Raw genomic sequence first — 23,477 nt, 5'->3', positions numbered from 1 at the left:
GGTGTTTTTATTATTATTACATATTTCACCCACTGTGCATGTAAGTTTAAGATGCTCAAGCGGAATTGTCGTAACTATTTAATATTTAATGTTCTATCAAGCGATCTTTTGTAACCTTATTTATTTATCGTGCAACTAAATAATTATGTCGTTTGTTAAAACTTGGTATAGGTACTACAAAATGACTTCACGAAAAATTAGATACTTGAATCCAAAATATCACACATCTATTTACTCTATTACTTAATAGAATTTTGCCTTTAGTAATTTGATATTTAAGTACCTAGGACTAGGTAGGTATAATATATCAACAATTTAAGTGTTAAATTACCACGATTTTAGAATGATCTCCGGAAATTTGAGATTGACGAACGTCCATTTCGCAAAATGGTTGCCTGCATACTTAAGTCGGATGTCGCAAAAAAGGTAATTTTGTTTTTGCTCAGTTGTTACCTTGTTTGGTGGTGTTAAAGTGTTAATGATACGTGTAATTTTACTAAATAGCTTCTATTATTCCATACAATCTTATTTCTTACAAAAACTATTTCTAAAATGTACGTTTATTTTAAGGCATGTTTACATTTAGATTAATTTAAGGCCTATTTACATTTAGACGAATCTATATTCAACTTCTATATTTAGCCACGGCACGGTAACAACTGTACAATGTACATACGATCCATACTTTGAAAATAGCTCACCCAGTCGGAGGCTGGCTAATCAGTGTGAGACTGAAGTAAGTTTTTCGCATCGGTACTAATCACAATTAATCCTGGCTGGGTCCGGCCCGGTCTGGATGGATCCGGTCTGATCGGACTCGGGACGGCTGGTCTGGTTGGCTCCGGACCAATCGGACTCGAGACGGTTAAACGGGTACGAATCGGTTATGATAAAGCTGGTCATAGTCTGTTTTATCTTGTTGTGCCAACTACGTGGTAGGTACTTAAATTATTAAACGGCCTGAGGGCTTTGGATGCCAGCTGTTCGCGCTAAGTTTACATGTTCACCTGATTTACTAGTAACTACCTTTAGCAAAAACGAGTAGTTTTTGCGCTAAGTCTTTCACAATGGTTAGCGGTATGTTAGTACGTACGTAAAAACGTAAATTCGAAATAAATAGCTATTAAGTACCTACTCGTATGTTACATTTAGCTTAGTAAGATGTTTTTGCAAGATCAAAATATGCAGAGATAAATCGATGATTAACAAACAAGCCGGTTATTTACACTGGCCTGTTTTACAATACAATACCCTTTATTACACACCTCAATAAAAGAAACGATAAAAATCTGAATCTTAGAGATATACTTCCAAGTATTAATTGGGAGATTAATGAATATCGAAATAAATTGACAATACACAACAAGCGACAACATTGCAAATAACTAATACGAGCATTAAATAGGTACGAGTAAAATAACACAATTTTTAAATTTAAATATTATATCAGATTGTACATTTTATTATTAAATACAGTTCAACCCAAGAATAAATATTTTGAAAAGAATTTCAAAATAACTTAGTATCCATTTTCATACACAGTAAGACAACAAAACAGTTAAAACTAAATAACTATTTACAGCGAAAAAACCAGCAGTAAGTATGTACTTGATAATGTATCATTTATTTAAGCACCAGCAGTTAATATTTTTTGCGAATCATCAGGCAAGCGCGCCGTTTCCTCATTCCTTCCAACGGTAACGAAAGCTCGTATAAAAACCCGATATATTCGTTTACGCCAACTCATAAAGTCGTGTGCCGCTATGAGCATTGTTAGGAGATACGACTTTTCAGTTAGCACGTGGACGTTGGAAGTCAGTTGGAATGACCCTCAAGGTCGGTTTCCAGCGTTCGTTCGGAAATAGGTACGACGTACGAATCAGGTTCTCAAGTCTGGTCCCCAACTACATATAAGAAAAAAACGCATGTAGATGCCCGTTTTTTTTGTGACTTGTATTTAGGAGACCTCTTTTTTACCAGTTCAATAGACGTAGAATAATTTATCGGCTGCTAAAAGACTAGCAGCGTGTTTGGTGCCATTATTATAAGGGATTTAGTATGAATGCTTCTTAAAAAAATTTAAAACATAATTATTATAACACGGGAAATTAATAATATAAAAAATAAGGTACAAATTTGAGAAAATCGACGTAGCTTTAAATAGCACAGTCAATGCTAACTAAATGATCATTTACAAAAAAAGTGAATACGCAAAACAGTTTATAATGCCATTAAAATCGTTTAAGGCTATGCTATAGTGCATCTGCATCTCGTGACTATTACAATTAGCCCAAACACGGCAGAATACCGTGTTTCATTACGGAGTTCCGTTGATAATTTTATGGTCTTCGTGATCAGTCGTAACTTTAAATCTAGCACTTTCAGGAGCCTAAATTGCTTACAGTATGATGTCGCTTTTCATGTTTGTATGAGTGAGTTTTTGTAAATAATTGAAAGGTCGGGATTATTTGACGATACCATTAAATAATAACAATAAATACCCCTAATAGATATTTGAGAGCGAGGCCCCGTTAATACTCAAATTAAGTTAGAATGCCTATTCTAATTCAGGCACAGACCTGGGCCAATTATCTATTTGTATGCTTTTACTTTTTAGGTAGTTTTAGTTTAGTGTAATTTATTTTTGTTAGTTCTAATTTGTTTTTAAGTGTAATTTTATGTCAATAAATACTCAATTAATGAAAAAACGTTAGACGTAAAGTTTTAGAATTTATTATATGTATCTGAATGCAGGCCCCGCAACTAAGTTAGAGGACAATAAACCTATTTGTTTCAAGACCAAAAGAACCGGAGGACGCATATAAAACTTGAACATAAAGTGAGGTCATATTGGCTTCATTAACTGCGTGATTATGCTAATAAGTCATTGATTGCGTATAAAATATACAATTTCATAATTGAAGAGTTATATCTGATATTTGTCTATCAGTTCCCGTTGTCGCTTGCTTACAATACAAAGGGTCAACTATGACAATATCATAAAACATTACTGTTAAATATTATTCCAATCTTTTCGATGCTGTCAACTCAATAGAAAACATATAAAAAGTCGCGGAAGTTAAATATAGTATCATAAAATATATGTACATACCAATAAATTACGCATTCGATATACTAATAATAATAATTTTATATATTTAGTACACTAAGGTGTAAACACGGTCGGAAAACCACGTGCAAAAAAACCTGTCGTTAAAGGCCGCCGTTCTAGATCCAGTGTCAGAATGTCAGAAAGTCTGTCAACCAAAAAGATGACTCTGTCCATTTCATCATTATTGTATGACATACGTACGTAAAGAGGAACTTGATTGTCTAATGACTGCTTTAGAAATGGGACTACATAGATAAACCTAACCTCTTGCCGTGCGATTAGCAGGGCTCATTTAGACGATGCGAGAACTCGTATGCGAGTTTCATTACATTGCGGTTTTTGATCGGTCGGTTGAATCGGACGTAACCAACAGTCCGCAATGTAACTAAAATCGCATGCGAGTTCGCGCGCCGTCTAAATCAGCCCTAACTCGTAGCGAAAAGCACCAGATTTTTAGGGATAAATGCCACTTGTTTACCCACATCCTTTGTCACGCGAGCAATACCACGATAAGACACGTTTTTACCACTGACAAAAGGGCAACAGACATATAAGGATATGTGATATTTTTTAACTAATGTTTCATAACTCATTTCATGTTTTTCTGAGAAGGCACTAGGACATAAGTTTAAATAAAATAAAACCCATTATCGTTAATTAGTCATTCCGGTAAAACACAATAGGTGTTAGTCCACGAACATAATTTTCATTTCTCATGCTCTGAAAGTGGTTCATTAATAATTTATATATGAAGCGGGTTGAAAATGAGACATTTCGACCCTAAGGCGTTTTGGGGGAGATTTATGACTACTACGCTCTTATATATTTATTCTAATTTCTCTTTCCCATCACGGAACATTGGTGTTTCAGACTTTTAGGACGCATGCGCGGAACCGAAGCCAACACGTAGAGGTCGTAGAGGTCCTTTGGCCACTTTAATGAAATGAAAAGGGTGCACCTAATTTATTATTAAAAATATTGAATTACGCATATAAAATACGGAAGGTTGCAGGTAGTTAAATGTGTATAATTTTCTCCGTATAATTTAAGTATAGGACCCACGTAGACACCACGACCAATAATTGAATCAAGCAGTCGAACGAATCTTTAATTAAAAGGGTCTTAAGTATCATTTATTTATCCATTGTAAATAGACTGAGCAACCAAATCCGTGACATCGAAACTAGACCAACCGGTCGGTTAAATGTTTCGCTTGCAAAAAGCTTTAGTTCTCTTAATGTATGCGAAAACGCACATCCGCGACTCCGCGTGCGTCGGTTCGTCGCACCGCGTAATCGCCGCACCCAGCTCTGTACAAACTTGGCCCATACATATACATGTACATATAAGCCGGACAAATTAGATATTTCCAGGAATTAATTCCCAGCAAGCTGGAAATCGTCTTAATACCTTCATTTGGTTCTAAATTAGTGTAATCTGAGTTTGCTCCATTCCAGGAGTTGTGGAAACAAGATCTCTTTTTCAGTTTTTTGCTTGTAGTTCAAAAACGGTTCGTCCGACGGAAAATTTGCTTTAATCATGATAAAAATTGACATCTATCTGAGGATCCGAAAAGTAGGTACCTTAATATGAATTCGTAGTCAAACACTGTAAGAAATGGCCGCCACATTGAATTTCTTTTTTTTTGGTAAAATCGTGTTAAAACACGTTTTGTTTTCAGTGTCTGATTTACAACCACCTTGGTGGTAGTGACATTAATTTTTACGGTGGGTTCCTTCTACATCGAGTGGTTTTGTCTATTCCCGTTATCTCCCAAGGCTCCCAAAATTTATCCACACCTCCTGGGATGGAGTAAACTCAGATTTAGGACCAAAAGAAGGTATTAAAATGGTTTCCAGCTTGCTGGGAATAAATTCCTCAAAACGCTTTTTTTTGGATCTAATTTGACTGGCCTAATATGGCTGCGAACAGTTCTAATTGTTAAACCTTCGGTTACTTCGGTTAGCATCCGTCATTGAACGAACATCATCGTCGATATAAGACATACGTCACTTTCTAGTGAGTAAATAAGTATGTATGCAGGCTCAAAACTGGACAAGGGAACAGACAATGTAAACTACATTTACAAGAGCGAAGTGAAACACATTAATTACTTTTCATTACTTAATTAGCACTCAATGGTGTTTCTACATCGTGTAGGCTCAGACGGTTTACATTCTCCTCGAGTGCCTCGCTTCCTGCTTGCCACTAGTTTATTTATAGAAATGTCTATAATTACGACTGATGCGCCACGACATTGAAAGAGATGACACGTGGGGAAAGACTAGAGTAAATTCCTAGAGTTTTAACAAATAGTTTAATCTAATATCTAATTATATTTAATTACTTACGAAACTTTAAAGTATTCAGCGAAGAAGAAAGACGAAACGAATTCGAAGCACTCCCAGCGAATTCGTTCGATATATTTCTTCTTCGCTGGGAGCCTGGGACTCTACTCTAGCAAATAATTAGGTATATGATGTACCTACTTACAAATATTTCCATAGTCATGTTATCTTACATCGACAATCTGAAGATCACAGTAAAAGGTACTTTAGAAGGCAAGGGCAAGACATCGATTTATTTTTTATTATTTACCTAAATACCGAAATAATCCGGGAGTCAAGATTTAAGATTTAAGAAGACTTTAATATATTCTTTTTATTTCTTTTCCAATAGTATATCTTGAGTTTTACTAGCTCGACAACAAATGTTAAATAAAATTGGTTACCTATAGTCGACAAACGACTATTTGAAGTTCTTTTAATGAACATTTACTTAATCAAGCCATAAGGAAAAGCAGGAACTACTACGATCCTATTAAAGAATGCAAATATTACTTTATGTGTTATTGTTGTTAAACAACTTATCTACAGGGTGTCTTTCCTCTAACTTTTTGTTAATAAATTCAAGGGTCGGGTTTACTTTAGTCACGTGGACCGTATTTTCAAGTCAAAAATGTACTAAGAGCTTCGTCTATGTATGTGTTTAATATTATGTTGTAATTTTTATAATGTTACTTGCAGACATAGTGCTCTGAGTATCACCAGGCTGTGACAAAATTATATCAACCACCCTGTATACTAATGTTATGGAAAATCGTGTATGCTTGAGATGCAACAAAATGTTTACATAAGTTTACATTTGAATTTACACAATCATTTCTTTTGTCGTTTTCCTTATTGCTGTCTTTGCTTACATAAATAAGGTTCTTTGTATAATCATTAAATTAAGTTTAAATGGTTTCTAGGGTTCTTATCTTACAAAGGTTGTTTGTAAAATGAAACATTGCTTGTTTACATTTTACGAACTTGTTTACAGAAAATCACAGATAATTTTTTGCTCTCTGTGTAAGAAATAGCGATAAGTATCTGTTTGATATTATTGGATTTCCTTAAAACGAGTCGGCACGCTATTATTTTCCACATAATTTTACTCAAAGCGTTTTTTAAATAAAAATATTAAAGTGACATTAAGATAATAAACACCTATAGGAATAGCAGGCGACGGAATTCACGCCGTATAGAAGTTGTTCTCTGGATAGTGCACTTATTTAAAATTTTAAAATACGATGCCATTATAATATGTATAAGGCTACAATAGTTATTTGTTCTACAAGGGGGCAAAGTTTTTGTTTAACCGCTCGTGCTTATATTGATACCCGAGCAAGCGAAAGATCCCAAAATTGAACCACGAGCGTAGCGAGTGGTTCGAAAAATTCACCACACCAACTCGAAGCAAATATTAAATGTAAAATATCAAACAAAATCAAACCAAATCAAATTTAACTGAATGTTATTAAATATTTATCATCCAAAATCATCATTTAAAAGTCAATTCTACCAGCAAACATAAGAAAACCAACTCAAAATTTGCATTTGATTACTTTGCCTCACATGTGAATTACTGATAGCAAAGTGCAACTTTGCTATCCGTTTTTGGAGAGCAAAGTAAACCTTTCCGAGCTGGTGTGGTGAAAAATTATATTTTTGGGTAACTTTTACGTTATGCATACGTAAAATATGTATATGTGTGTACATATGTGTATGTGAGTATGTAGGTATGTGTGTGTAGGAAATGTATATTTTGACATGAGCGTCGCAGCAACAACTAACGAATATGTTGACAGATGACAAGTCGTGTTGAGAGCACGTAGGCGTGACATATGAATAAAGTTTATATGCCGTTAGTTCGCGACGTCACGCCGGAATATATCGTCCACGCGGACCACGCGAGTCTATGAAGCGGATTGAAAGTGATACGCTTTGGCTCTAGGGAGTTTTACTTTCGAAGTGTTTTTATTTTATTTATTTATTTTTTTACGACTAGGAATGAAAATTTGGTTCTAAATGGATTTGTTATATAATTTCCATTCTGATATTTAACTCCCGATTCAATAAACAATGATCCTTTTACCTAGATGTTGTTAATTGAAAGTACCCTCAAAGTACTATACAAGTATTTATACTTACCTATTCGAAATGTCAAGTAGAGTGATTAACTTCGGTTGAAAGGTACCCATTCAGACTCGAACATCTCGTCAGAAATGGGTGACTTTCATCCCTTGGTTAACAATCTTCTATACTATAGTTTATAGTTACTATAGTTATATTTTTATACTTACAGTATCGATTGGTAGGAAAACTATTAAATAACATTATCAAGTAGGTACAAATTAAAGCTTCTTTTATATTTTCGTATAAGGTCTATGTGTGTTTAGGCTTTACACATATATGTATTACTTGTATATTATATGTTACTTATATATTATACGCATTTGCCAGAATGACATCCAACCGCGGAAAATGGCGAGAAATCGTACGGCAAGCAACATCTGTGCCTGATGTCAGCAGTTGACCACGACACTCTGCAAAGAGTATAACGACTAAGAAGAAGATGTATTATACTAGTTACTGTCGACTGGACGTTATTGGGATAGCTATTAACTTACAGTATCTACACGTGATTACTATGTATGTACTTCATTGTGTTTGCACAGTAGGTAGGTACGTTGCCAGTATTCCGCAATTATGTAAATAACAGGATTTGTTTATTACTTATATAATGATAGTTGATGACATGTTTATTATATTTAAATACGCCTGTTTGCTATAAAACTAATTGTTTGCGATAAATATCTAGTCACGTGCGGGAAATATATTAAATAGCCCGTGACTTCGGACTTTTATTAATCTACAACTCATCTTGACTTTTAAAAGGAGTACGAGTACTACGTCACAAACAGCAGGCAGCAGCGGGCGAGGTGTTCAATTTAATATTATCTAGATACGACTTCGATGTTGCGAGAGTATTAAGAGAGATCATTTTGGACGCCTGGTGACTGGTCTGTTTTTTCTATGAGCTTACTACCTACTGTTAAAATAAAGATAAAAAAATACTAATAATCTACAAGATCGTTTACCTCTCGTACTAACCACTAGTTTAGTTTAATAAAGTTTTTATTTTACCGTGGAGGCAATAAATTTGCAGATACTTACCTATTTTACACCATGTATATCAATTATGTAGATTAAGATCAAGTGAATAGTATTGTATTCTTGATCTTTTAACAAGATTTCCTTCTACTTTAGAAAAACCCTGTAGAGGATATTTTCCACGCACTCTTTTTCCTTGTACCTATATCAATGAGTTGACACATGTTATGAAATATTAATTTACGTACTTAATTAACAACAAGAATTGAGATAAATTGTATCTTCTCTAGAATCATATTTTTAGTGTTTCGTACAAAACTTTGATCACGGAACACTTATTTATTTTACTTCGGATGAAAAATCTTCAGAAACAACACCAAAGGTGGTGTAGTCGTATTTTTAAACATGGTGAAAATGCTTTTTTCTTTTGCTGATTTATTTGTCTTGATTTTCGCTGTAGTTAATTTCACCAAACATTTCCCCTTAAACGTGTTTTTTATCAGATAAAAAAAAGAAAAATAAATTTTTATTTTTCTAACCTAACCTAACTAGTAATCCGAGTTTTTTGCAATTTTATTAGGATTCAAGCGTAGAAAATTTATTTAATAGGAAAAAATTCGGCAAGAATGTATGAAATTCGCTCAGCAGATCCACCTTAAACTGGTAGCCGACCACGATTTGCGCTCATGTGCACTTAGCACTTGAGAAATGTTTGCCGACACAGAACTCGCGCTGTTGTGTCCGACTGTCGCCAACACCGGCCCAACACAATTACGGGTCGAGGACGCATTGCGAATTCCCCGTCTTATTAGGTATCGGAAACATAATTGTTCGCGAATACTAAGTCACGAAATCGGTACGCTTTTGGAATTGGAAAGCAGTAAGTCGAAAATTTAATTCGTGAACGATAATCGACCGTACTGCGTGGTGCTAGAGTTGCAAATGTAACTAGTGAGTTTTAAGCTGACCATTGTTTATTAGTATATATTAGTGCAAGATTTGAATATTGCTGCTTATCTAAACACAATTAGAATTATAATAGATTGTTGTAAAAAGACACGTAGTTGTTAACTTACGTACTTAAATGATCTCTGCAGTTTTTATTGATTGATACAAATAATATTACTGTTATATTATATATGAAGTACTTCGAAACTTTTACACTTTAATGCAATTAAAAAGTTTAACGCTTATTTGACATTGCCACGTTGAGAAAACAACATGAATAATTACAAAACTTACAAAACATGAATTGTACTATAAGCGGTAAAAAAAGTTTACGTAAATAGTTTAAGTCAACTTTATTGAATACAGTAAAAGTTAAATCTATTAATAGAAAAGGGTATTTTATGGGCATAATCACTTGAACCAAACGAGCGAGCTCGCCTAACGAGTCGCTATTTATACTGCACTTGGTGTAATCGGTTCGCGTATCGGGCCGCGTATTAGCCAACATGCCAATCGCTTACGCTCCGTAGCGATCGAAACGCAACTGTCACTGTCACACTAATATGGAAGAGTGATAAAGAGACACAAAGCGTTTCTTGTCGAAGCTATAGCGATTGTAACCTTGGCTAGGCCGGCGGACCAGATTAAGCTAAGGACGTCCTGCTACTACAGAATGAATAGTATCTTTCAACTCACAGCCAATACAGAAACTTCGATAGTTCTAATATTTATAGGGAAAGAAATATAATATGTTAATATGTAATTAAGATTGATTACGACTGTGAGATATGTGACAGGTAGGTACCTATATGTGTTAAATCAATAGATAAACACAATGAACTAGAAAGCACTCGTCAAATAGCACGGTATACAGCGTACATACCAAACATAGAACATACTCGTAGTTAAATACATGTAGACTAACGAACAAACACTACCGATCAGACAACTGAAACATCATTTGGACAATGACGTCATTGTCAATGTAGGTTAGATATTAAAGACCGGTTCTAAGTAGCGCAAGCAAAGTTAATATTAATCAACAACAACACAATCAGCTCCATTGGAGAGAGTACGTGCATTGTCAAAACTTTCCGAGATATATCACGCCGTTGGAATGCAAAGACACTTTCTTCCTTACAATTTGTATTTAAAAACCGGAATGGATTTGCTTGCGCATGAGTGATAATGGCGATCCGGTGCAAACCGGTGTTAACCGGTGAGGGCCCTTAAGTTAAAGAACGCACGCGCACGCAGTGCTACTCTTTCCATTACCACAAGGCATGCGCGAGAGGCCAGCCACTCGACCCCGCGACCACAATACCTACTCGTAACATTTAAGAATACACGTTTATCTATTTTAGATATTTACGCTTCTAGTGACAATTAATGCAAAATATATATTAATATTAATTTTTTTTTAATATTAAAATCAATGAAAGGTTCGTAACCAAACATGTTTGCTTTGCAGATTGACACCCTTTTGGCATTTATTTTTGTTTCTCAATCGTTCATGTTTTGTAAGAAATAATGAAATTTTGTTTAATAGCTAGCCCGTTTTTACTAACGATAGGTAATTTATTAATTATTACCTATATTGTTACTAGAAGTATACTTTGTTGGTAAATTAAAACAAAACAAACAAATTTATTGCCTATTGAAAGGTTTCAAAAATTATAGGTTTTATGATATGAAACACGTTTACACGAGTTACTGGCAAAATTCCATAGCTATAGGTAACTGTCACTGCTATCAAATAGCACAGTTCCATAAATACATAATGTAGCTAATTATAATATATGTTTCTTTGAAAATAAGTAAATTTAACTCACATTATAAGTAAAATCTGCATCCGGCAAAGCAGGTAAATCAACACTTTTTACTAGTAGGTACAACTATCGATGTGAAAGGTGTATATGTCCACGAGTAACTTGCCCTAGACGTCTGACAATGACAAGATCTGCTTGACCATCTATATTTAAGAACTATAAAGAGTAGGAAAACTTGACCGTGGCGTTATTGTTCTGTTTTTCATAGAGATTACATATAGTATTGCAGAGTAGCTAATCGTTTTGACAGTTCGAAAAGAGAAACTAATTTGACTAGTAAGTCAACTACCTTATTGTTTTATATATCTTGGTCTATAATTTTTTATAGGTTTTTAGCATAGGCAAAGCGAAGTTCACGTGATATGACGTTCACTTTTCAGTCCTCCAGTCCAAACCGATAAAAATCTAAGGATTTTTTTTATTGATTGTATTCGCCATTAGTAGCTCCTCGTTGCTTCTTAAATACAGTTCACCTTCTACATTTAATAGTTAAAAATTTTAATAAGGAAATATCCGCCATCGAACCAAGTTTTTTCATGTGTTTTTTTTATTTTCATGATAAATAAATGAAACGGAGTCCATTACGCTCATTACATTTCACAGGATACGAAAGTAAATAATAACACATGAATAATTTTGTACTGCATTTGTATTTTACTTTTATATCTATATTGTAAACCCCTAACCTAAGAAGAAAAATAAATAAGGAATATTTAATATAGGGCCTAATTTAGTTATTAATTTATTTTAGTAATACCACTGTATATACCTTGTTTGTAAATAAATAATAATAAACTCTCGATTTTTGATAAACAAAGAAACAGCACTGATAAGCCCATTTTGCCTTCCTGCGATTGTCTGTTGAACCTTGTTCGCCTTAGCAGATTAAAAACATAACAATGTTAATATGAATGAGTCAATCTATAACACGCGGCGGTGTCGGTATTTCATTGATGATGTCGCACGGCACTGCTTGATTAATTCTTGCTCTGGGGGGAGTTTCCTGGTCAAGAATACTGGTTCTAATCGGTTTAAGCCGAGTCAAATATGATTGTTCTTATATTACCTATTCATAAAAATAACACAAACATGTTTGAGTGACGTCATGTAGATATCCAATAATGTTTAAGAAAAAATGTTTTTTTTTAGATGTTATGAGAATATATTTATCTCGAATCAACTGACCTCTACACTTCAAATCACCACGCTTAGTATTCAATTAAGCATAATAAAGTGTACCTACCTACCTAAAATTTCAAGGTAATTTTTTATTACATATTAAAAAAATATAATAAAGAATACATTTAAAATGTATTAAATTAAAATAATACTATGACCTGTGACAAGGGGTACCTACCTAGTTAAGTGTGACTAAAATTTATAAAAATATTCTCGGTTTAATAGTATATATGTATATGTCAAGGAGTTTGGAGTTCATTTATTTTATTATTTTATGTATATTACTTATGTATACATTTTTGATTTACCGACAATAAATTTAGCTTCATCGTTGGATATCTTTGTATATACTCTCTCTCTTTCTGGCTTTTCATAAATATAATTCACTGTCTCTGCCCGTAGGAAATGTACATACAGAAGAACCTTTAAGTTTTCTTTGACTTGCCTGCCACCCGGTTATTGGTGAGAATCGTATACTATAGGCAAGTACGTTTTACTAATTTACCTAGCTATACATATAGACTACTTATTACGTAAAAATCTGTTGCACATTTATACGACAGATTTCGCACTGACAGTTGTTTTGTTCAAACATCATGCAACAGTGTTGAATGTTCGTGACAATGGCTCCTATTGAAGCCAACAAAGGGGTCATGACGTGTCTATTTAGATAGCTGTTACCTTCGCCACAATTTTACGCGTCTCATTCAAAATGTGTACATAAGTACCTATAACATATTTTTATACCACAACGGTGCATACAAAGTCTCGGCTCACCTGAGCGTAAAGGAGCCCACTGATTACCAGTTCGCCGGACGATATCGGCCTGTCAGTTTAAACGCAAGTTTGACAGCTCCGAGCAACTCACAGGCTGATATCGTCCGGCGAACTGGTACTCTGTGGACCCCTTAAGCGTGTATCGGGAACTATGGACTCTTGTCAATCTAATAATGTCTCTTGCGCCTTGCCGACCTTTCTAATGGCGGCAGTATGCGGCTACTAACGTCATATCACTCATTTTATCAAGAACATTGACAGTGATAGCGCCCTCAATATTTCAATATAAGAAAAAATTTAACATTTTTATGAACTGACAGACACAATCTAAATCATCTACACAATCTATTGTCATCTAAAGGGGCCCAGTATTACCAGTCCGCCGGACGATATCGGCCTGTCAGTTGAATGCAAAATTTGACAGGTCCGAACAACTGACAGGCTGATATCGTCCGGCGAACTGGTAATCTGTGGGCCCCTTAAAACAGTGTTAGTACCTACGTATGCATAATCATAAGACCGAAGTGTGACTTTTGTTCCTTGTAGTGGTGTTGTTGGACTACAAGAAACCCGATGCTGCCAGGCTGAAAAGTGGTGCTGTTACCCCCAAAAGCCTTACGATTCTCATACATTGGCCGTCGACATAATCACACCTTGTTCATAAGTGCGGACTTAATCTCCTAAGTCCCAGAAGCTTTAGGAACTTTGGTTTAAAAAATTAAAACCTTGCTTATTTAGCTAAAGTTAAAATTAAATTTTGCAATAAGGTCTTTATTTATATTAATGGCCTGCACTTGCACGGCACCACTTTTTTGCTCTGCAACGTCGTATTTCTTGTAGCCTAGGAGCACCAGTACAGGGATCAGGAGTCAAACTGCATACGACACTGTTCTAGAGATCCTAGTGTAATAAGTATTCTGCTTGGAAATCACGTCGAGTTGATGGAAAGCCAAAGTAACAAAACAAGTACATATGTGCTTACAATTGATTAAATGAACGAGGAAAACCGCTTCTTGGAAGACAAACTGTAACCAAATGAATATCAACGACCCTTTTAGTACCAATCCTAATTTACGATACGAAGCTTTTATTGGTGATATATTTTATTTTTTCGCAGCCAAGCGCAAAGAGGGTAGGTAGTGTCACTTGAATCCACTAAGGAGCCTGAATGCGTGGATATCTATACGACAGCGGTGCGTTACTATACACTACTTTTTAAAGAACGAGACTTTTTCTGAAATGAGTTCTTCGTGGTTGCGCGAGTCTAGCCCCTTCCGGGCTTCCGTTGGCCCATAACTAGACAAAGGACTACGAGCTAATCGACTAGACAAAAGTACCTGCCGGCCTAGCCAAGGTTACAATCGCTATCGCTTCGACAACGAAACGCTTTGTGTCTCTCTATCACTCTTCCATATTAGTGCGACAGTGACAGTTGCGTTTCGATCGCTACGGAGCGTAAGCGATTGGCATTTTGGCTACGCGGCCTGAAATAGTTGATGCTGTATTTGCCCTACGTCGTCAAGCGCTAACGTTTTGACAATCTATTGCACTTACCAAAAAACGTGCAACCTACTTCAACTCGCCTGACCAGCCGGCGCAGCACGGTTCCATTTTTATCGTCTATCACTATGCGCGTCCCTTTCGCACTTACATACTTGTTAGAACGTGACAGGCATGGTGACAAGGGATAAAAACGCGACCGTGCTACGCCACCAGGAATATATGATCATGCGCCATGTTGCGGAATTTCATTGGAACTAATTGCTTACACTGGCAATAATTTTAATGATAGGTTATCACTGTTGTCAGTGTCATTGTGGCGGTTTACTTGAATAATACTTAAGTGTTGAATATTAAATAATATATGACAAAAAATGGCCAAAACTATAAATAATCAAGAGCGAAACATTGTAAATAATGTAAATAATAATCTGCTGGAAAAGGACCATTCGGGAAATTAATCTATTTCGCTACGAAACATTTCCAAATTAACATCAGAGCTGACAGGTAAACAAATCAAAATGTCATTATAGTCTGGTTATTACGACTTGGTTATTGTAGTGTTATGTTATACAAGCGAGGAAAGACTTAAGTACAGTAACAAGGGTGGAAGTGGAGTAACGGGGGGTGGGCACCAGCGCCCCCTGCAGAACAATTACTAAACTGCGATCCCCAACCCGCATGCCCAGCGTGGGGATTATGGGCATTACCCCCAAATGAATAGACACGCCCAACGAAAATGGCCTCCAGTTCCCGGTCGCCTCGCTATTCCTGGCCATGGCAGCGGCCACGGTAACTGCGGGGCAAGGGGTGCTAAGAATCCCCGGGCTATATTAGGCTGCCATTCACTACATAATTTGACCCTGGCTACGTTTAACGGACGCACTCTGAGGCTTGACCACCATCTAGCGCAGTTGGAAGTGGAGTTAGAGAACATTAAATGGTCTGGCATGGCCATCTTCTCTACTTTCGCGAGGGTGATAAAACATCCCAGGGTGGCGTAGGCTTCCTCGTCAATAAGGCCCTCTCTAACAACGTTGAAGAAATCTCCAGTGTGTCGACCAGGGTAGCGTACCTGATCCTTCGGCTGTCCAAGCGCTACAACATGAAGGTAATTCAGGTTTACGCACCGACCTCGGCACACTCGGATGATGAAGTGGAGGATGTGTACGAAGACATATCCAAAGCCTTGCACAACACCAATAAGGCCCACTTCAATGTTGTTATGGGGGACTTTAACGGCAAGGTGGGAACCCAGACTGGCAACGAATCCCGGATAGGCCCGCATGGTTACGGAGTTAGGAATCACAGGGGGCAAATGCTTGTTAACTTCCTTGAGAAAGAGGGATTGTTCTTAATGAACTCCTTCTTTAAGAAACAGCCTCAAAGGAAGTGGACATGGCATGGCCGGGATATCCCTATTATTATGCCTGCCGAGTATGATATTAAACACACAGCAAAGAAATTATATTTTATGAACGTAAGGCCGGTAAATTTTATCACGATTGAAATAATATGTATGTATACTTACTTTTCTCAAAAAATGCGTGGAAATACTTATAAAAGTTCAAATAAGGACGGGACGTAATAGCATTATTTCCACGCATGTTTGAGAAAACTTAATTTACTCAATAAACTAACATCATTTTAATAGGTAACAATCCTAAAAATGTAATGGTTTCTGAATCAAACTATATAGTATATACCTACAACATAAGTTCATGCCAATGCTGATCAATTACATAATTATTATTTTTTAGGAATCGAACTTTATTAAAAGCGTTAAATTTTAATGGCAATATGTCGGCGTATATTCGAAAACATTTTTTTATAAATTTCAAATGAAGCTTTCTCAAACATAAGTGGAAATATTGTCATTAGGTTTGTAATAATAGGCTGCGAAACACCGTGTTGCGCGCGCTAAAGCGTGTCACAACGAAATCAACTTTCTGCGGTTATTTAATCTTTGGCCACAATAACTCCAATTTTATTGCACTTGGGCTCAGCACAAGCATGCAGAATACAAGGAAGGCACGGAGCGACGAGCGACACAGCCTCCTCGTCTCAAAGCTAGCACACGACTGCCGGCCACGCCTTTTTCGAGCTACATACGCACGAAATGTTGAAAAATATTCGATTTCTTAAAAAAAAATTGATTAATTAACATTATTATACGTTGCATTTGTAGTGTCGGTTAAAACATTTATTTTAGTTTAAAAATAACTTTAATCGAATAAACCGTTTAGTAGAAATAGGCAAAGTTAGTCGCAAAACGGCCTCTCGTAATGTTCCTTTTTTCGAAAAATTATAAGTCACAGGAAATAAGTCAAACGTTACAAATGTTGTACATAAAACGTAGATTCATATATATTTTTTTCATAATTTTTTGTTGAACCGTTAAGAAGATATATACTCTAGAAAGTAAGAGTTTACGGCCAAAAACAGCGCGTAGCGCCTTAACGTGCCGTGTTGATGTCCTGTTGATGTGGGAATAATCATAAGTTCTCGAATACGTACAAGGTCAAAATTTGACATTAGCAATCCACAGTTTTAATTTCAATTTGAATTTCAATTTCTTTATTGTGAGTTATATTATGTAGGTAATACAGATGTTCTAAAATAATTATATCCATTATAACCTGCCTTTAAGGCGTACAAAATTCTTAAACTACATGTATTATTAAAAAATTAAACTAACATAACATCATCAAAACATAACAAAAACATACAATAATTATTAATTTACATCAACAATTACAACAACATACAATAATAATTAATTTGTTAATACTAATTACATGTCACATAGCTGGTTTGTTAGTGCACACTGTTATATGGGGACCTTGCACTTTGAGACTATGCGCTGAAACTTGGCACAGTTGGTTCTTAGCTAGTCTTGAGCAGATACAGACCGGGAGACATCTCTCATTTAGTAGGGGGAAAGGGGAAGTTCGACGCTGCCGCGCTTCACTTGGAGCAACATTTCTTTAAAACTATACCTATTAAGGCATGTGATATATCATTTTCGGATAAATTAAGGATGAGGAATCTATTTTTAGAACAAAAACAATGCACTTTCTAACAAAAAAAAACACATAAAGTGGAAAAGACTAAAAAACGTATTTATGTTTTTTTTTTATAATTACCAATTTTTTTAAAAGCGTTGCAGGAATCTGAAATTAAAAAATATAGTCGTAAAGCTACACTTATTACGTTTGAATGACCTTTTTTGTAGGAAATTTTGTGTAAATTATTCATGTAATAAAATATTTTTTGCTATTGGCCATCGCTTACTAGTTATTTACGAATGACTAAAAAAGGGGACCTTTGAATTTATTTTCTCCCTTCAATATTTTTTTAATATTGATCCTAGCGAAAAAAAGTAGCACTTATTTTATGACAAATCTGAAATAGATTATTTACGTAAAAGATATTTTTTTGCTATGGGCTACCGTTTACGAGTTATTTACGAAAAACTAAAAAAATAAACGATTGTAGAACAAATTATAAGTAACCTTCCCACCTTCATATGAGATCACTCTTACCCACGCTTAATATTATTTTTTATCTCCCATTTATCAACAGATTTTTATAATAAAGTATATATTTTTTCAAACGTCATAAGTGTAGCTTTACGACTATATTATTTGTTTTCAGATTCCTGCAACACTTTGAAAAAAAATTTATTAATTATAAAAAAATCAAAAATACGTTTTTTAGTCTTTTCTACTTTATTATTTTTTTTGTTAGAAAGTGCATTGTTTTTGTTCTAAAAACAGATTGCTCATCCTTAATTTATCGAAAAATGATATATCACATGCCCTAATAACTAGGTAAAGTTTTAGAGAAATGTTGCTCCAAGTGAAGCGCGGCAGCGTCGAATTTCCCCCCGTCCCCCCACTAAATGAGAGGTGGCTCTCGACGGCTCCCGGTCTGTATCTGCTCAAGACCAGCTAAGAATCAACTGTGCCAAGTTTCAGCGCATAGTCTTAAAATGCAAGGTGTCGTGCACTAACAAACCAGCTAACAAACGAGATCCCAATATCTTAATCCCAATATTTAAATGTCAAAATTAACATCAAACAATTCTTTTATGTCATAATAATTTTTTCTTACAAGTAATTCCTTTAGGTGTCGTTTAAATGAAGGTGTTGGTAAGCCTTTTATTTCATTCGATAGGTGATTGAACATTCGAGGTCCCATAACAAAAAAGAATTATCATAAAAGCTAGTTTTAGGAATGTGATTGTGTAGAATATTAAAAACATTTTTGGCTTTCCTAGGAAATTGGCATGTGTGACTTTTAAATAGTTCCATATGTTCCTGAATAAATATGCCGGACTCTAAGATGTGACTCTCTCAGTTAGTGACAACCAAACCAAACCGAACCACCTCGAGTTCAGAGTTGAGTTTTGATTGTACCAAATGATATTATGCACAGTTGATCGAATCAACACTCGATAGAGTTAATATGCAATAAAATCAACCGTTTATTTGATGTGTATGCGAAATCTGACACTTGTACATGTCGAATTTGGCCTCGAAGTAGGTAACTACTTTAAGCGGCTCAGTTTTCCTTTGTCTGAAATGAAATGCCTAAGTATACTTGCCTTCTGTAACATTGTTGTTGAACAAATGTACAGTTGCAGGAGCGAATTGAAAAGGAAAACTTGTGCGTGCCCACGCTTCTGCAATTCACGCGTCCGCTGTGGTTCTTTGTTTGGACAGTTGCCATCATCTTGGCAAATTAAACAGACATCCTGTGGCTTTCGAATTATCGCCTGCCAGCAGTTCTGCATTACCTACACCTACCTACTGTACGAAAAGTTAAATACCTTTACAGGCTTGGCTTTTGTCTTCGTTTTATACAGTCATTTAAACCCATTTACAAGTTATAGCATTTCGAAAATTTGCATATTTAAGTTGTAGTGGTTGTAGTCGTCCATGTTAAGCCAATTTGAAATATAGGTAAGTAAAACAACCAATATATTAATAATAACAATCTAATATTATTTAGTACATTGGGAGATGACATTGTTAAATTATTGTGTAACATTTAAGATTGTGTTAGTCTCGGATCGATAAATGACAAGAAATGTACCAATAAAAACGGTAATAGAAACAACCTCACACAGGATACATACTTAGCTCATACTTACACCGCTCTGCAACGCCATTTGCATTAATACGTAATTGAAATGCTAATAATCTTTTATCCAGCTTTTTATTATTAAACGCTGACGAATTAATACCACAATCGAGGAAGAAAGACATTAAAACACTCATCATCGATCAACGAGACAATTACACGTCAGCCCTATAGCCAATTACGGGTATGACCTGTAGCCCCGCGGTAAGTACTATTGTTTTTTTAATCACCGCAATTTCCGAGGCACACGCGATGGCTAAATATAAGCGTTTTTTGCTCTTGACTCTCACGATTCGAAGAACGCGCGCTGGATGCTGTGGCTAACTAAACGCGCGCCAATCACAACATTCACAACCACTACAATACACAAATTATGGAGGTTTTTTGAGAAATATGTATTGTGATTTATATTTCTATTATTCAGATCTATGTATTTTGTTCTGTGTTGTGTGTCGCCTTACTCTGTAGTTGATATATTATAATGATATGTTCCTAATGGCAAGTACATAGGTAAGGTTGCCTGAAATCTCGAGAATGCATAATATGGGGATGCGATACTGCATTGTGAATTCGTACCATAACCTGCCGGCGAAGTGATTCCTTCTATACCTACCTCTAAAGATGCTCGTCCATTAGGCTACCGTGTTTGCTTACTGTCAGACGCTTGAATGTTTGCTATTATTTTATTTTTATGAATGAGATCAAAACGTTTATTAAAAGAGGCTTACTAAGGGCCAGTTGCACTGGCATGTCAATGTGCGGTTCCAGTTTGTGCAGGTATTAGGTAGGTGTAATATTTCTACATTAAATACACCGTTAATGCATCTACTATTATCCATTGGAAGTCAGTAAGACCGTGACAACGACTTGTAGAACCAGGTAATCGCCAGGCGATTATAACTATTATTCCATCACCGTAAGTTGTATTGTTGTAAATGTAAGAGGAATCTCGCGCTCAGTTTTTTGCCACGTTTTTCGCCGAGGATAACTAGTCCATACTTGACGTGGATGACTTTTCCTGCAGCCCTAGTGAGACTGATGTAACTGTGTCATCTGATGCACGCACAGACCGATTAATAATACACACACGTTTATGTATATTTATAGAAAGGTCGTTTGTGTAAGTATTAATTGCGTGGTACGGGGATTATTGTTTTAACTGCCAAATAATGAATATGTCCTATCCAGCTGTTATATTACCACATTTACCACTAACTAAGCGAACGCCACTGTCGCGCACACAGCTAATTGGTTATCTCAGATAAAATGATGAAAATGATCACAGCGCACGCAGTGGCATCAAAGTCCGTAGTTATTTTTACGGGCCGAATGATATGTTGAGAATATGAATTCTAATGTCTTCAATAGGTAACTGTAGGTATTTATAGGTAGCGGAGGCCTAAAGTCAAAACATGTATCGTAATTCTAAGTCGCATTGTTGGTTTTATCCATTTAAGTAGACATAAGTATGTCGTCTGTCGGCATGGTTAAAACATCCGCTACGCTCGTACAGATAATCCCGATAACTTCATGTTCACCTATAAATAACTATCTCTGATATGAGATTTCTGTAAAGTTTATGAAATATTTATTTAGGTGCTCAAAGTGTTTTCGTTGGCGGTATAATGTCCAGATGTTGAAAGAGTAAGAAATGACTAAACATCAATTATCACCGTTTTGAACGACAGTTTAGTGGATGTATCGGGAAACCTACCAGCAACACAATGACACGTAACAATGGCCCATTGTGGCGAGCTGGGGGTACCACTCTTAGTTGAAAATCTCTTTTAAAAAAAGCTTATTTGCATAACGCGTTTGCTTCTATCTTAGACTTTACTACGCTGAATATAAAACCAACATTGGAAAAACATGAAAACTGTTATAGTCTATATTATAAAAGTTCATATGCCGGTGTTCGTAATTGATACAAGGCTGTGAATGCTGTGACACTGCATCAACAAAAATAACACAATAAAATATTTATATCTATAAAATGCCATAAGATTATGTCGAGGTTTAATAAAAATGTTATATGTAATACCTATGGTTGTTCTATTATCTATCTCTATATCATTTCTTTTTAATTGTCCTTATGATTTTGCACAAAAAGCCAGATGTTTTTGTTTCGTTGCACTCAAAGCTATCCATTTCCGAATATAAGGAAGTATGACGGAAATGTGTTTCACATTTTATAGAATAGGTATCTTTTAACAGTATTTATTACACTATTACTAAACGTAATTGGTATCTCTTAGCATTACTCGATTTCAGGCAAATCAGTTCGTCCTAGACCCATCCCGGTGTAAAACTACTTACCTTTCAGTTTAAACAAGGTCGGCCCGGAAAGAATATATTGTTGCAAAGAAAAGTTGCCGTGATGGTTAAACGCGCCTTTCGTCAAACGGCGCAATCAAAAATTATTATATTTTACGGTTATCAATACATATTATAAAACAAATTCCCCTGCCGCGCCGCGTCTTTCTGTATATCTGTATGTATGTTCGCGATAAACTCAAAAACTACTGAACGGATTTTCATGCCGTTTTCACCTATGAATAGAGTGAGTCTTGAGGAAGGTTTAGGTGTATAATTTATTAAGGTTTTGTATAAATTGGTTGAATTACCCGTGCGAAGCCAGCGCGGGTCGCTAGTTAGATGTAAGTCGTAGTATGAGTATACTGAAGTATTCCTTCAGATACTAGGTACATAATAGTAGTCGTAAATAAATGTAACAATATGATACGGGTGCTGGCGATAATACTACCAACGTCGAATGATCATAAATCCTACGATGAGGTTCTATCGTGTCTTATGATGTCAACATTGTTATCGTAGGCACGAAATCGTAAATCAGGTTTGAAGATACCTAATAAAGCATGTATTGAGGATTATAGGTTTTATGTCGAGGGTATATTTATGTACATTGTACAATATATTTAGTCAGTGCGGAAAGAGAAGAGTCACGGAATGTATGGAGCCCAGTACATTCATCGACTCTTCTCTTTCCGAACAGGCTCTACGGGGTTAAACTCCATAGATTATAAATTAATTGTCCTGGCAGGACATCAGGAAGCCAAGAAAGTCTACCTTCTCTATGGTTTATGTGGTTTCTTTGGATATGGTATATCTCATGACGTCTTTTTTTTATTGCAGCGACGCTTTTTTTTATCCCATGACGATACGATTAAATTAAAAAGAATAAAATAAAGTATTATTTTAAAATATCCATATTTTTTTTATAAAATTGGAATAAAATAATATATAAAATAATAGGAAAGTCTACATTTTACATGTTTATAATCGATCAAGCTTAATAATCATAGGTACGTACCTGCATAGTAGTATTTTCCTTGAAATCATTAATCTAATTAAATACTCTATCGATTACTTGAAGATGAAATGAACAGAAATAAGGAAAAATGACTTTGTTAAGCGCTAGGGTACATCAACTTCATTGTAGATTTCATACAAATTAAAAGTTTTACTCATGTAATCAAGAATGCGAGTAATTGTAGTGTTTCTTCGCGGTCATCTAATCTAATTAAGTAA

At 35.5% G+C, this 23,477-nt stretch overlaps 1 protein-coding gene across 2 annotated transcripts in view; it reads right to left on the bottom strand.

Moving 5' to 3' along the window:
* LOC134804064 (UNC93-like protein) overlaps positions 1–23,477 on the bottom strand; it is a 117,128-nt gene that overhangs the window by 30,947 nt on the left and 62,704 nt on the right. The window lies entirely within an intron of this gene.

This window comes from Cydia splendana, chromosome Z (genome assembly GCF_910591565.1).
Source record: "Cydia splendana chromosome Z, ilCydSple1.2, whole genome shotgun sequence".
In the NCBI taxonomy this organism is placed as follows: domain Eukaryota; kingdom Metazoa; phylum Arthropoda; class Insecta; order Lepidoptera; family Tortricidae; genus Cydia; species Cydia splendana.
The sequence above is the reverse complement of the archived record's forward strand: the minus strand, read 5'-3'. Positions and strand labels throughout refer to the sequence as shown.